Source organism: Limulus polyphemus, unplaced genomic scaffold, assembly GCF_000517525.1.
Source record: "Limulus polyphemus unplaced genomic scaffold, Limulus_polyphemus-2.1.2 Scaffold1237, whole genome shotgun sequence".
Classification (NCBI taxonomy): Eukaryota; Metazoa; Arthropoda; class Merostomata; order Xiphosura; family Limulidae; genus Limulus; species Limulus polyphemus.
Genome location: NW_013666847.1, coordinates 42,385 through 53,794, shown reverse-complemented (window position 1 = coordinate 53,794; position 11,410 = coordinate 42,385). Strand labels below are relative to the sequence as shown.

General features: G+C 34.6%; 1 long non-coding RNA gene across 1 annotated transcript in view; it reads right to left on the bottom strand.

The window, feature by feature from the left end:
* Positions 1–11,184, bottom strand: part of LOC111086599 — a 13,320-nt gene extending 2,136 nt beyond the window's left edge. The window contains exon 1 of the long non-coding RNA XR_002611345.1: positions 10,893–11,184. This is a non-coding gene — a long non-coding RNA (uncharacterized LOC111086599). The remainder of the gene's footprint in view (positions 1–10,892) is intronic.
* Between the last annotated feature and the right edge of the window lie 226 nt (positions 11,185–11,410).

Below are 11,410 nucleotides of genomic sequence, written 5' to 3'. Positions count from 1 at the left end.
ATAGACAAATACTGTTTTTTAAATTAGCAGCTAATACCTACAGTGACCTATAGTTTGCAGGTTCAGCTTTGGTTCCAGGAAACAAAGAAAAAATAAGAACAATACTACGTTTAATGATAACAGCTAGGAAAGTAGCCAAACATTTACATTGATATTAATATCTCATGTAATTCATTACAGCTTTTGCTTACTCAACATCTCGTGCATGAAAGGAAATTTTTCTCACATATCTGTTGGAAAATATGTCAAGTGTTTGATTTATATTTCGTTTTGCTCGATCCTCTGGTTTATCACAGTCCAAATACCCCCCCCCCCCCCGTCGCTCTTTGTTTATAACAGGTTGAAGTAAGTAATAACTGATAATAAGCAGTATTTGAAGAGCTGGTTTGATTAATGCTCAGGTTTATAAATATACTAATCGCTTTTCCGTTTTCAGGATCTGTTGAATGTTTTATAAACATTTTCTGACTTCAACGAAAGTGCTATAATGTAAAAAAGTTGTATGTACCTTTTTCAGCTCAACCCGCAATCACACAAATATCTTTAAGAAACAAATTAAGATATTAACTACAAGCGAAGCCAAATTAAATCTATATAAATAAACATCAATATGTGTGTGTGGGTGTGTATCTGTTCGTTATACGTTACCACATTTCTTGATCAATCAGCACCAAGCTTGACAACGATACAGGATGACGTGAGAAAGGTCAAGGGAGGAGGATTGATCCCCCATATAATTTTATATCTAACTTCGAAAAACTACCAATGTTGGATATCCCTCAGCATTAGATTGAACAATGTAACCATTATTGTTAGAATTCTTGAAAATAGTACATCTTTCTTTTCCTTATTGGTACCTTTATGTATTTTCATTGCACTATAAATGTTTATTATATCAAGAAAAAAATAGAAACACAATTGCCTATCTTTTGTTACAAGCGAGTTTTTATTTCTTCAGCTAGTCTATTATATGTATAGAGGATGATTTAAGTTTGTTTTTATCCTTGTGCACGGCCACATTTGGGAACAGTTTCAAACCTAATTTTACATGGCCACTCCACTTGGCTTATGGATGGTTACGAACTACTTAGTTTTCTGTTGGCAATCTACACAATGTTTTTCACCCTAAAAGCGGTGCATATGGAGAGCGCCATCTCTGTGGATATTTATTCAAATGAGCTGAAAGTTAATGTGCAGGCACATAAGGCTAAACAAAAATACAAAAGTAATAAAGACAATAAAGTTTACCACAGCAGTGTTATTCAAATAAGCCCTCTTTAGGATCTCATTAGTTGACTTTACCTTTGGCACAAGGTAAGTAGAATTCTATTTCACTGTGTGATCTGTATAAACTTTACCTAACTTTCTATCAAAGAGCAAATTGACCGAGATCACTCCTTTCTCCAACTCTTAAAATCTCACAAGCCATTACAAAGCTTTCACAAGATAGTTCTTTATGCATCTCACAGAACTTTTGTATTAGTAGCTTGCCTTGCCACAGAGATAATAACTATGTATTAATTAAACAAGTGCACACTGTGCAAAAAAAAAGAAGAAACAAGGGTGTTTAATATTTTATGACACAAAGGGTGCAATCTAGTAGAAAAATGTTAATTTACTTGATAGGAACTTTCAAAATGTTGGCAAGAGCTGGGAAAGGTAAATAAAAGATTCTTGATACAAAGGTATAACATAAAGAACAATATCAAATCTTAGTTCGTTTTACTGAATTTAGGCTTTTTTATTATGTATTTATTTTTGTCTTTCTGAAGAACTAACACCATTTTCAAAATCTCAAATTACTCATGTTCTAAAAAAACAAAAAACAAACAAAAACAGTCTAATACAGGCCATTCTTCTTCTGTACGAAATATGCAAGTAGTGAGATCATCAGAAACAGATGAACAGAGAGAAGCATCTTGAGGACCAAATAACCTGTCAAGTAGCTAATAGGGATAAAGAATCAAAAGAAGAAAGGTAAACTCGACTTCAAGAGCAAAGAAGTAGCCCACTGTAAGAGGGAAGCAGCTGAAAACTGGGAATCCCAGCTGAATAGTTTGTATGAAAGATATGAATTGCTTTCATCACATTAGACTCCTGTCCAAAGGGAAGATCGCTTATCTATTCGACAGATGCAACTATCCTTGAGGTTAGCTGCTACAACTTAATCACCAAGAATGGTAGTGGAGTGGCTACAGGTTGCTTTTAATTATGATCCCACAATCCAGTATGCGTTGCATTCATTGGTAAACATTGGTAGCATGAATATTACCTGTAACCTCTGTGTGCCAAAAGAAATTGGAAAGGAGAAAAACCAGGAATATGTTGCTCCAATGGAAAGTAAAGCCTGCCACCACTTGATGAGTCTCCAGAACCTTCGAACTCTTATTACTGGCACAACTCCAAGTGACAAGCACTTTCAACCTAACATAAGGAAGTGCAATAATTGTTTCCAAATGACATCCTTTGGAGTCACTGAGATTAAAGAAGTAAGGTTCATGCCCATATTTAAAGTACAAGGACAAATCTAACAGAATATTGGATTCTTGCAGCATTTGTCTGTGATCATGAAAGAGAAGCTCTGCAGAGATGCAGCAGTACCACATCACTGAAACTAAACATTGTTTTACAGCAGTAAGAAATGCTGCACACCAAACAGTATTAAGATTCAATGCTCCATCAATCACTGAAGTGGCAATTATTATGACAGGGCAAGAGTTTGGAAAAAAAGTTATTGTACTGCAGCAGAGAAACAACACCTTGCAACACAATATAGAAACCACAGGGCACATGATGCTCTTTAGTACCACCTCATCTTCTAGAAAAGTGAAGATGGGTACAGCATTTCCCTACGTCTGGTAGATCCTACCATTGGTATTCTACATCCATCAAAATCTGTTTTAGCAATGGAATTTTATGCATATAGTATGCTAGTGAGAGCATCAAACTTTGACCATCAGTTCCTAGTTGATATGTATGCCAAAAAAGAGTGGATTCTCTTCATAAGGCTTAAACAAAAGAAGCTTCATGTTTAGAGCTACATTCATTTGCAAGATGCTGTGAACAACGACTGAGATAATAGGTCAAATGGCCATACTTCCTTCCAGCTTCACGGGTGGCCCAAGATACATACATGAATGGACCCATGACCTATCTGAGAAACTATAGAAGGTCTGACATCTTTATTACATTGACATATAATCCAATATGGTTGAAAGTTTCAGATGGTTGTTAATGGATGGACAAATTTCCAAAGATTGAGATGATATATTGGCAAGGATATTTCGGCAGAAAGTTATCAACTTTATGGATATGATTACAAAAGGCAGAGTTTTTGGACAAACCGAATCCTTTATGTACACTATTGAAAGGCAAAAGCGTAGTCAACTTCATTGTCATTCTCTGTTTCGGCTTTGTGAGAGAATTCACTCTAACTAAATTGATTTGTTTATTAGTGCAGAGTTTCCCAACCCAAAAGAAGATCCAGAACTCTTTGAAATTGTGAAGAACCAAATGGTGCATGGTCATTGTGGGAGACCAAATCCAAACTCCCCTTTATGCAAGATGGAAGGTACACTAAAAAGCATCCAAGATATTTTTTGCAAGAGACACAGACCACAGACTGGTCAAGATGGTTACCTCCTCTACAGATGTTACCCTCCTGGTGATGGAGGATTTAAAATGAAAAACAACAGTGAAGTAGAAGTTGGAAAGTGGATTTTCCCATATTGCCCTCTCCTTTCAAAAACCTTCAGTGCACATATGAACATTAAGTTTTGCAACCCCATTAAGTCCATCGAATACATTTGTAAGTATGTAAACAAGGACTATGACATGGCAGTATATAACCTGGAAAGGGATGACAGAGATGAGGTCAGCCAATATCACATGGGAAAATACATCAGTTAAAACGAAGCAGCTTGGCAAATCCTCAACTTTCCTACTAAAGAGCACTACCCTAGTGTAATCTATCTAATGGTTAATCTTGAAAATAGGCAGTGGGTTTACTTTACAGATAAATAAACAACACTTACTGCATATTTTTGCTCTGTAGAGAGGATGACTTTGCAAAAACACTGTTTTATCCCAAACTTCCACAGTATTACACTTGGAATGCCAAAAATACAAAGATGTGAAGCTGCTGCAAGCAGGGAGAAAATATGGATAGCCACCCTGGCATTACTTCAAGACGTGCCCTTGGCCGAGTATTTACAGTTCATCTTAATCAACAAGAATGTTACTTCATGCAAATCTTTTTGCATAATGTGCATGTACCTATATCCTATAAGGATTTGAGAACTGTTAATGGACGCATCTGTGCAGCTTATACAGAGGCATGCTGATTATGAAATATTCTAGATAATGATTTCACTGGAATGAAACACTGAGTGAAACAGGTACAACACAAATACCTGTTCGGTTAAGACATTTGTTTGCCACCATGTTAGTGTTGTGGCCTTTCTGACCCTCTGCAACTATAGAATGGGCACAAGGAAAATCTGTCTGAAGATATTCGGTACAAAGTGCAAAGGCTAAATCCTAGCATTGAAGTCGCATATGACAAAACAATATTTAACAGGGCTCTGGTGTTGATCGAGAACAAACTGATATTTCTGGGTAGCAACAATCTTCAGCAGATAAATTTGCCTACTCCTATTAGAGAGCAAAATACAATTGTACATTATGAACTTCTCAGAGAGACTAGCTACAATGCTGATGATTTGACAAAGTACATTCAGGAAAATGAGCCACTGCTAATTCCTGATCAAAAATCGGCTTACTGGAATGTTTTAAACAGTGTAGAAAACAACTCTGGCCAGATCTTCTTTCTTTATGTGCCAAGATGAACAGGTAAAGTATTTCTCCTCAATCTTCTTTTGGCAAAGGTTAGACAAAGAAAATTGATCTCTCTTATTGTTGTTTCTACAGGAACAGCAGCAACTTTGTTTACTGGCGGACGGACAGCACATTCAATCTTCAAGCTGCCAATTAATTTGAGTAACACTGAAATGCCAGTGTGCAACATAGGTAATGGTACTGCTGCAGCAACAGTTATTCCAAATTGTCACTTGATTGTCTGGGATGAGTGCACAATGTCATACAAACTGGTCTTTGAAGCGCTTAATCACACTCTGCAAGACATTTGTGGAAACAAGTCTATCATGGGTGATATTACTTTTGTCATGGCTGGAGATTTCTGTTAAACCTTGCCAGTCATTCGAAGAGGTGCACGAGCATATGAAATTCGTGCATGCATCAAAGCATCTTACATCTGGCACCACATTATTAAACTAAGTCTTAGAAGAAATATGAGAGTGCACTTACACGGAGACCATACAGCAAGCCAATTTTCTAACACTTTACTTCATATTGTCAATATTCACATTACAGTTGATACGTCAGGTAATCAAATACTTCTCCCCTGTGGAAGAATTCTCACAACTGAAGATATGCTAAAACAAAGGTCTTCCCCAATGTCAAAGAACACTTCAGAATCTACGAGTGGCTTGGTGAAAAAGCCATTCTTGCCCCTAAAAATGAAGCAGTAAATGAAATTAACTATTCCATGCTGAAACTGTTACCTGGCCAAACAATAAGCTACAAGTCAGTTGATACAGTGAAATATTGATCAGGCTGTGCATTATCTAATAGAGGTGTTAAACTCTCTTGAACTTCTTGGTGTTCCTCCAGACAACTTGAAGTTTAAGGTAGGTGCACCCGTAATGCTTCTCCGTAATTTGGATCCTCCAAAACTTTGCAGTGGCACTAGACTGTACATCAAACAACTACTGCTTCATGTTTTGGAGGCCACAATCTTCAATGGAAGTTTCAAGGATGAAGATGTCTTTATACCAAGAATACCCATCATCTCTACTCTTTTTGAATTTCAACGCTAGTAGTTTCCAGTCCATTTAAGTTTTGCCATGTCTATTAACAAGGCTCAAGGACAGTCACTAAAAGTGGTTGCCTTGTACCTGTTATCACCATGTTTCTCTCATGGACAGTTGTATGTTGGATGTTCTAGAGTTGGTAACCCAAGCAACCTGTACCTTCTTGCACCGCAAGGCAAAACATTAAATGTTATTTACCGTGAGGTACTGAGCAACTGATAATTTTTCCTTTGTACTTAAAAGAATAAAATTGTTGTTTTTTTATGTCTAAGCTGTGATATGCCTGTTGATTTTCATGAAGTTTTCTAAAAGAATAAAAGAACTAAAGATTTCAAATGGAAGACTGATAGCTCATTGACTATGCAACAATTTTTTGTCCCGGGAATGCAAGGTAAATTTGACTAGTAAAACATAAATGATATTACTGAAATCAATTTAATTCAAAAGAGGTTATAATCCAGCTAAATAACTTTTTAATTTTATTAAAATGAGATGTAAAAGTATCACCGAAATATATGTAACCAAGATTAACCTACCAATGGGATTAAATGTGAAAAGGTGTAATCGAAAAGTTTAATGAATTGTTAATTTTACTAAAAGAAATGGGTAAGCACAATCTCATCTAGATGACTGTTTAATTAAAGTAACTAAGTGAAAGGGGGGGATATAAAAAATGTCTTTAATCCTGTGACAATAACGTAAATAACAGATATCTGTTCATTAATGCAGCTAAAAGCTTGTGTTTGTTTGTTGAATCTCGCGTAAGGCCTCTTGACAACTGTTTGCTTTATTTTTGCTCTGCCAACCACAGGTATAAAAATCCAGTTTTTAGTGTTATAAATCACCACACTTCTGCACTAGCCGTTTTTAATTTAGAAATTATGGATTAGAGGGAAGGCAGCTAATCAACACTACCCACCGCCAAATTTTGGGCTACTCTAATCGAATAATGCAATTGACCATCACATTACAATTTCCCTACAACTAAAAGGTAGAGCATGTTCAGGGACAGGTTTCGATCCCGCAACTCACAGATTTCGAGTCGAGCGCTCTAACCACCAGGCCAATAAAAGATAACCGAATTTCGTCCAACTCAGTTACCAAATGTTCTAATGTGACTATAAGAATAAAATCTTAGGATATTCAAAGAAGCTAAAAGAAATTAAGCTTGAAACTATATGTATGTTATTTATATCGAAGCTCAAGACTCTCCTTTCAAAGGTTTTAACACTTTTGAATTTGGTTTGACCTTTAAAACAGGGTAAGAATAGTTGTTCACACGCTCACATGATGTGTAGAATCCTACAATCTCTTGTTGGAATCCTATTTTTGGATAACTTGCATTATGTACAATATCTATTTGCAAATCGAATTCCAGTTTTTTTAAATGTGAGATGCGAAGAAATAAAAAGATACTGGGAGCTTGGGAGACGGAATACAGAAAAGGTTACCCACGTAAATCTATTCTGTTTAATATATGCTGACAAGTAAATTCCAGTTTTGTTGGCCTTCCTTTGTCTGAAATTAGGGAGGAAAAGGCATTTAAAATATTAGTCATGATGGGTGTCGGTGAGAGAGGGTGGTTGAACTCGGGCAACAAATTTGGACAGTTTCCAAATCATAAAAAATACCTCAATGAGATATTTATCGCTCTATTTCTTTTTTTACATCTTAGCAAAGTATAATAGAGGTGTCTTGTACAGTAAAGAATTACAACAGAGGGAGTGTTGAAATCCGTAGTGTTGAATTCTCTCCGCACTTAAAAACAACAAACAAACAGTCTATTTGAGTACTTGGAAATTACTTTTCTGTTAAAAAAAATCAACATCGTACATCAGAGTGAAGTTTTAACTACTTTTACTTTCACATTTATATTAGTGTAACTTGTAAGCGTTTAGTCGATCCTTGTGACATATGTTAATATGTGTACTTAAACATCAGGTAAATCCGCAACTATACAACCCTTGTAGGACTGAAATTAACTCACCAGGAGGTCTTAACTAGGCAGAGTCGGATTAAGTACTTGGCGGAAGGAGGTAGGTCCGGCACTAATTTTATTAAGGGAGCCCTCAGAACTGAACTTCGTACATATACCAAATACAGTTCAATAATATTTATTAACTACAGTTTGAGCAAAACACAAACAAGTGATGAGTAAATACTAATATTCATATTTATGATAACTATATAGTAATTACAGTGGTTTTTTTCTGTTAAATGGCCGAGCAAATATTTATGAAAGAACAAGCTGTAAGAACATGTTAATGAAAAATTACAAAATAACTGGTTTATACGAAACGATTAAAATCACTGTTGTCATAGTGACACAATTGCAAACATATGTTTTTCAACGAGACATCCAGTTTATGATTAATTTTGCACCTTTCCCCTCTTAATGCGGACATGCATCGAGATATGAACTTATAAACACCTAAAAAAATAGCCTAACTTACACCCATAACAAGTAAAATGTAAGTAAATATACATTATTAATTTATAAATAACGCTACAAACGTGTAGTTAAACGATAAGACTTAAACCTTATCCAATGATCTTTTCATACGTACGAGATATCCGAAATATTGGGAACTGTGACCAAACAGCAGCATGAATATTTAATTCTACAAAAAAGTTTAATACATGTTAAGAAAAACCAGCATTAGACACCGACTAGCATTTAAAGAAAAGATACACACACACACACGGCTATAGTTTTCTTATGGTGGCAGCTGGAAATCAAGATTTATGGTCGCTAAGGGAAATGTCCTGTAGTTTCTAATTTTGCAAAAAAACATTTCAGCTACGAAGTTAGAGTATTTGTACAACATCCATTTCGTTAGTAAGAATTCTTCTAAAGGTTATTTGCACATTTAAACAGTAAAATTGCTAAAGTGATACAAGCCTAACAGTGGCTATCACTAATACCTACTACCACTAGTGAATATCACATTCAAGATCAGCTCCATTAGTACTAGTAGGGCTGATACAAGCCTACACATGCGCTGTTCAGATTTGTGCAACGGTCCATTGCAAAAACCTCCTCCTTTAATTTTTGGATAAAAAATATTAAAATGAATGCAACAAAATAACTCTAACACAAATATAAATTTACGCATCCAAGTTGGCCACGTTTTCGCAACGAATCAATGGGTCTGAAACAGTTGAACCTCAATACTGGATATTACATTATCTGACACATGACTCTCATATAACAGACATCTTGAAAAAACATTTGAAAACAACTTGTAGTTGTACCAGTATTTCAATACTCTGTATTTACAAAATTTACACAAAATGACTTGTGGGAATGAAGTTCAAAGTTATTTGTACATTCGAAACACACAACACCATTATGTTGTTTGACAAACAAGATGGCGCTATTCTACAAGGAAAAAAGGAGTTATGAATAACATTATAAATATAAAGCAATATAGAAGCAGCTGGAACCAATCTAGTCACTTTGTGTTATAATAAGCATAGTTTGGCAATTTTGCATCCACTAATAATTTATAAAGGTAATTATGTGTTTTATACTTCTTACTAAGTATATAAAAATATCCATAATCTGTCGGCAAAATCATGAAAAATATGCTATATTATAACAAAAAGCGACTGCAACGGTTCCAACTGTTTCTCTGTTGCTTTTTAGATTATGTCCATCTTAAACTTTAAAGTGCTACACTAAGGAACGAAACATCCTGTAACTTGTAAGCTTTAGTCACAAATTGTAATATGACGTAAATATAATAACATAGTTGCAATAAAAGTAAACATCACAAAGACAAAGTAGAAAAATAACTTTGAAAAACTTAAATTAAGCTTCACTTTTTCAGCTTGGTAAACCAAAAATTAAGAATAATCTTAAGCTTGTAGTTGTTTCTCGGTATTAACGAGTTTCTACAAAATAATATAAACGGAAGAGCGACACTGTAGTATGCTGCCAAGCAATGTTATCTAAGATTTAGCAACACTTTGTTGCATTCATATACGCATTTCTGTACTTTTCACCAACTTGAAAATGTTTATTTCAAACTTTCAGTGAGATACCATTTACAATATATATTCATTGGCAATCTATAAAATGTTCAGGGATTCAATACTTGATAAAAGATCACTGCCTCAATCGACAGTTTTGATTAAACTTTAGTATTTGATAAATATGGCGAATCTTAATGTTTGATTAATTGCACTTTAGTGTTCTTGGTTTTCAACACAAAGCTACAAATGTCCTATCTGGGCTGTACCAATAGCAAGAATCAAACTTCATATTATAGCGTTATATCCCTCAAACCTACAGGGCAGTATATTTCTTATTTTAAGCCCGAGTATCACTGTCAGAGATATGTGTATTAATCCTTGTCGTTGAACTGAAACTTTGGTTTTTGTTCTAATTACCAAAATTTTATCCCCCCTTACTTTTTACGAGTTGCAACTGTTAATTCCTTCTAATTTCGACTACAAGAACATCCTTAGGCATGAGTAAATCCAGTTTGTTCTTGTATCTCGAACCTGTTTTTATTCGCGAAATTATTGGCTTAGTAATTCAGTAAATTTCATTATTTCAATATTTAATATTTTTAATGATAAATAACATCGTTAGTTTTTATATTACATAATTAATCAACAATGACTTTAAGTTTACATATTTTCATAAAACACTGTCAACCAAAACAAGTACGTTCTTTACTTAGAATTTAAAAATTCAACCATTGTACTGAAAATTAAATCATCAAAATAACAGTTTAAATTTTGACATCAAAGCTAATATTAAAACACAAAAATTCTAGATAATATCTTGTTTTGGTGTTTCTTATCATCGCAGTTAATGTTTCTCAATTTTTAAGTCTTCTCCTAAACTAAACTATCGTCTACGTTTCATACTTATTTCTTGAACAACGTTTTATATTAGTAGCTTATACATTGAAAATGCAGTCTTTTAGTTCATCCGAAGGAAAATATCGAAGTTTGCAATTAGCATAAGAATGATAGGTTTCTGCTTACCGTTAGGTTTCTCTTGTTAATACAGTCCTTCTTGTTTAAATAATGTAAAGGTATAAGTTCAGTACAGACAAGGCTTCCTGATTTGCAGTTACGCACTCTGTGCTGGAAAAACTTTGATAAACAAGGTTAGGTCTTCACTTCCTGCCTCCCCTTTGGTTTTTGAAGCGCTGTAGTCTCAGAAGCCAAACTCTTACTTTCTTTTTTTATTCTCAGTTTCTGATTGGTCAGATCTAATAATACGTTTAATTAATTGCAAAATTACTTGTATTATACGGATAAATATTTGGCTATTTCGCAGCAGAAGTATTGACGATTTACAGATTCCAATTAAATTTATAACAAATTATAGTTTAGTTCAAAAACTGTATATCTGGTCAAATACAAAAGTAAAATAAATAAATAGTAAGGAAAAGACATTCGAGGTTTTACATTATATAACTGGGAGAGTTTGGTTGAAATTAAACACAAGGCTACACAACGGGCTATCTGTGCTCTGACCGCCACATGTATCGAAACAC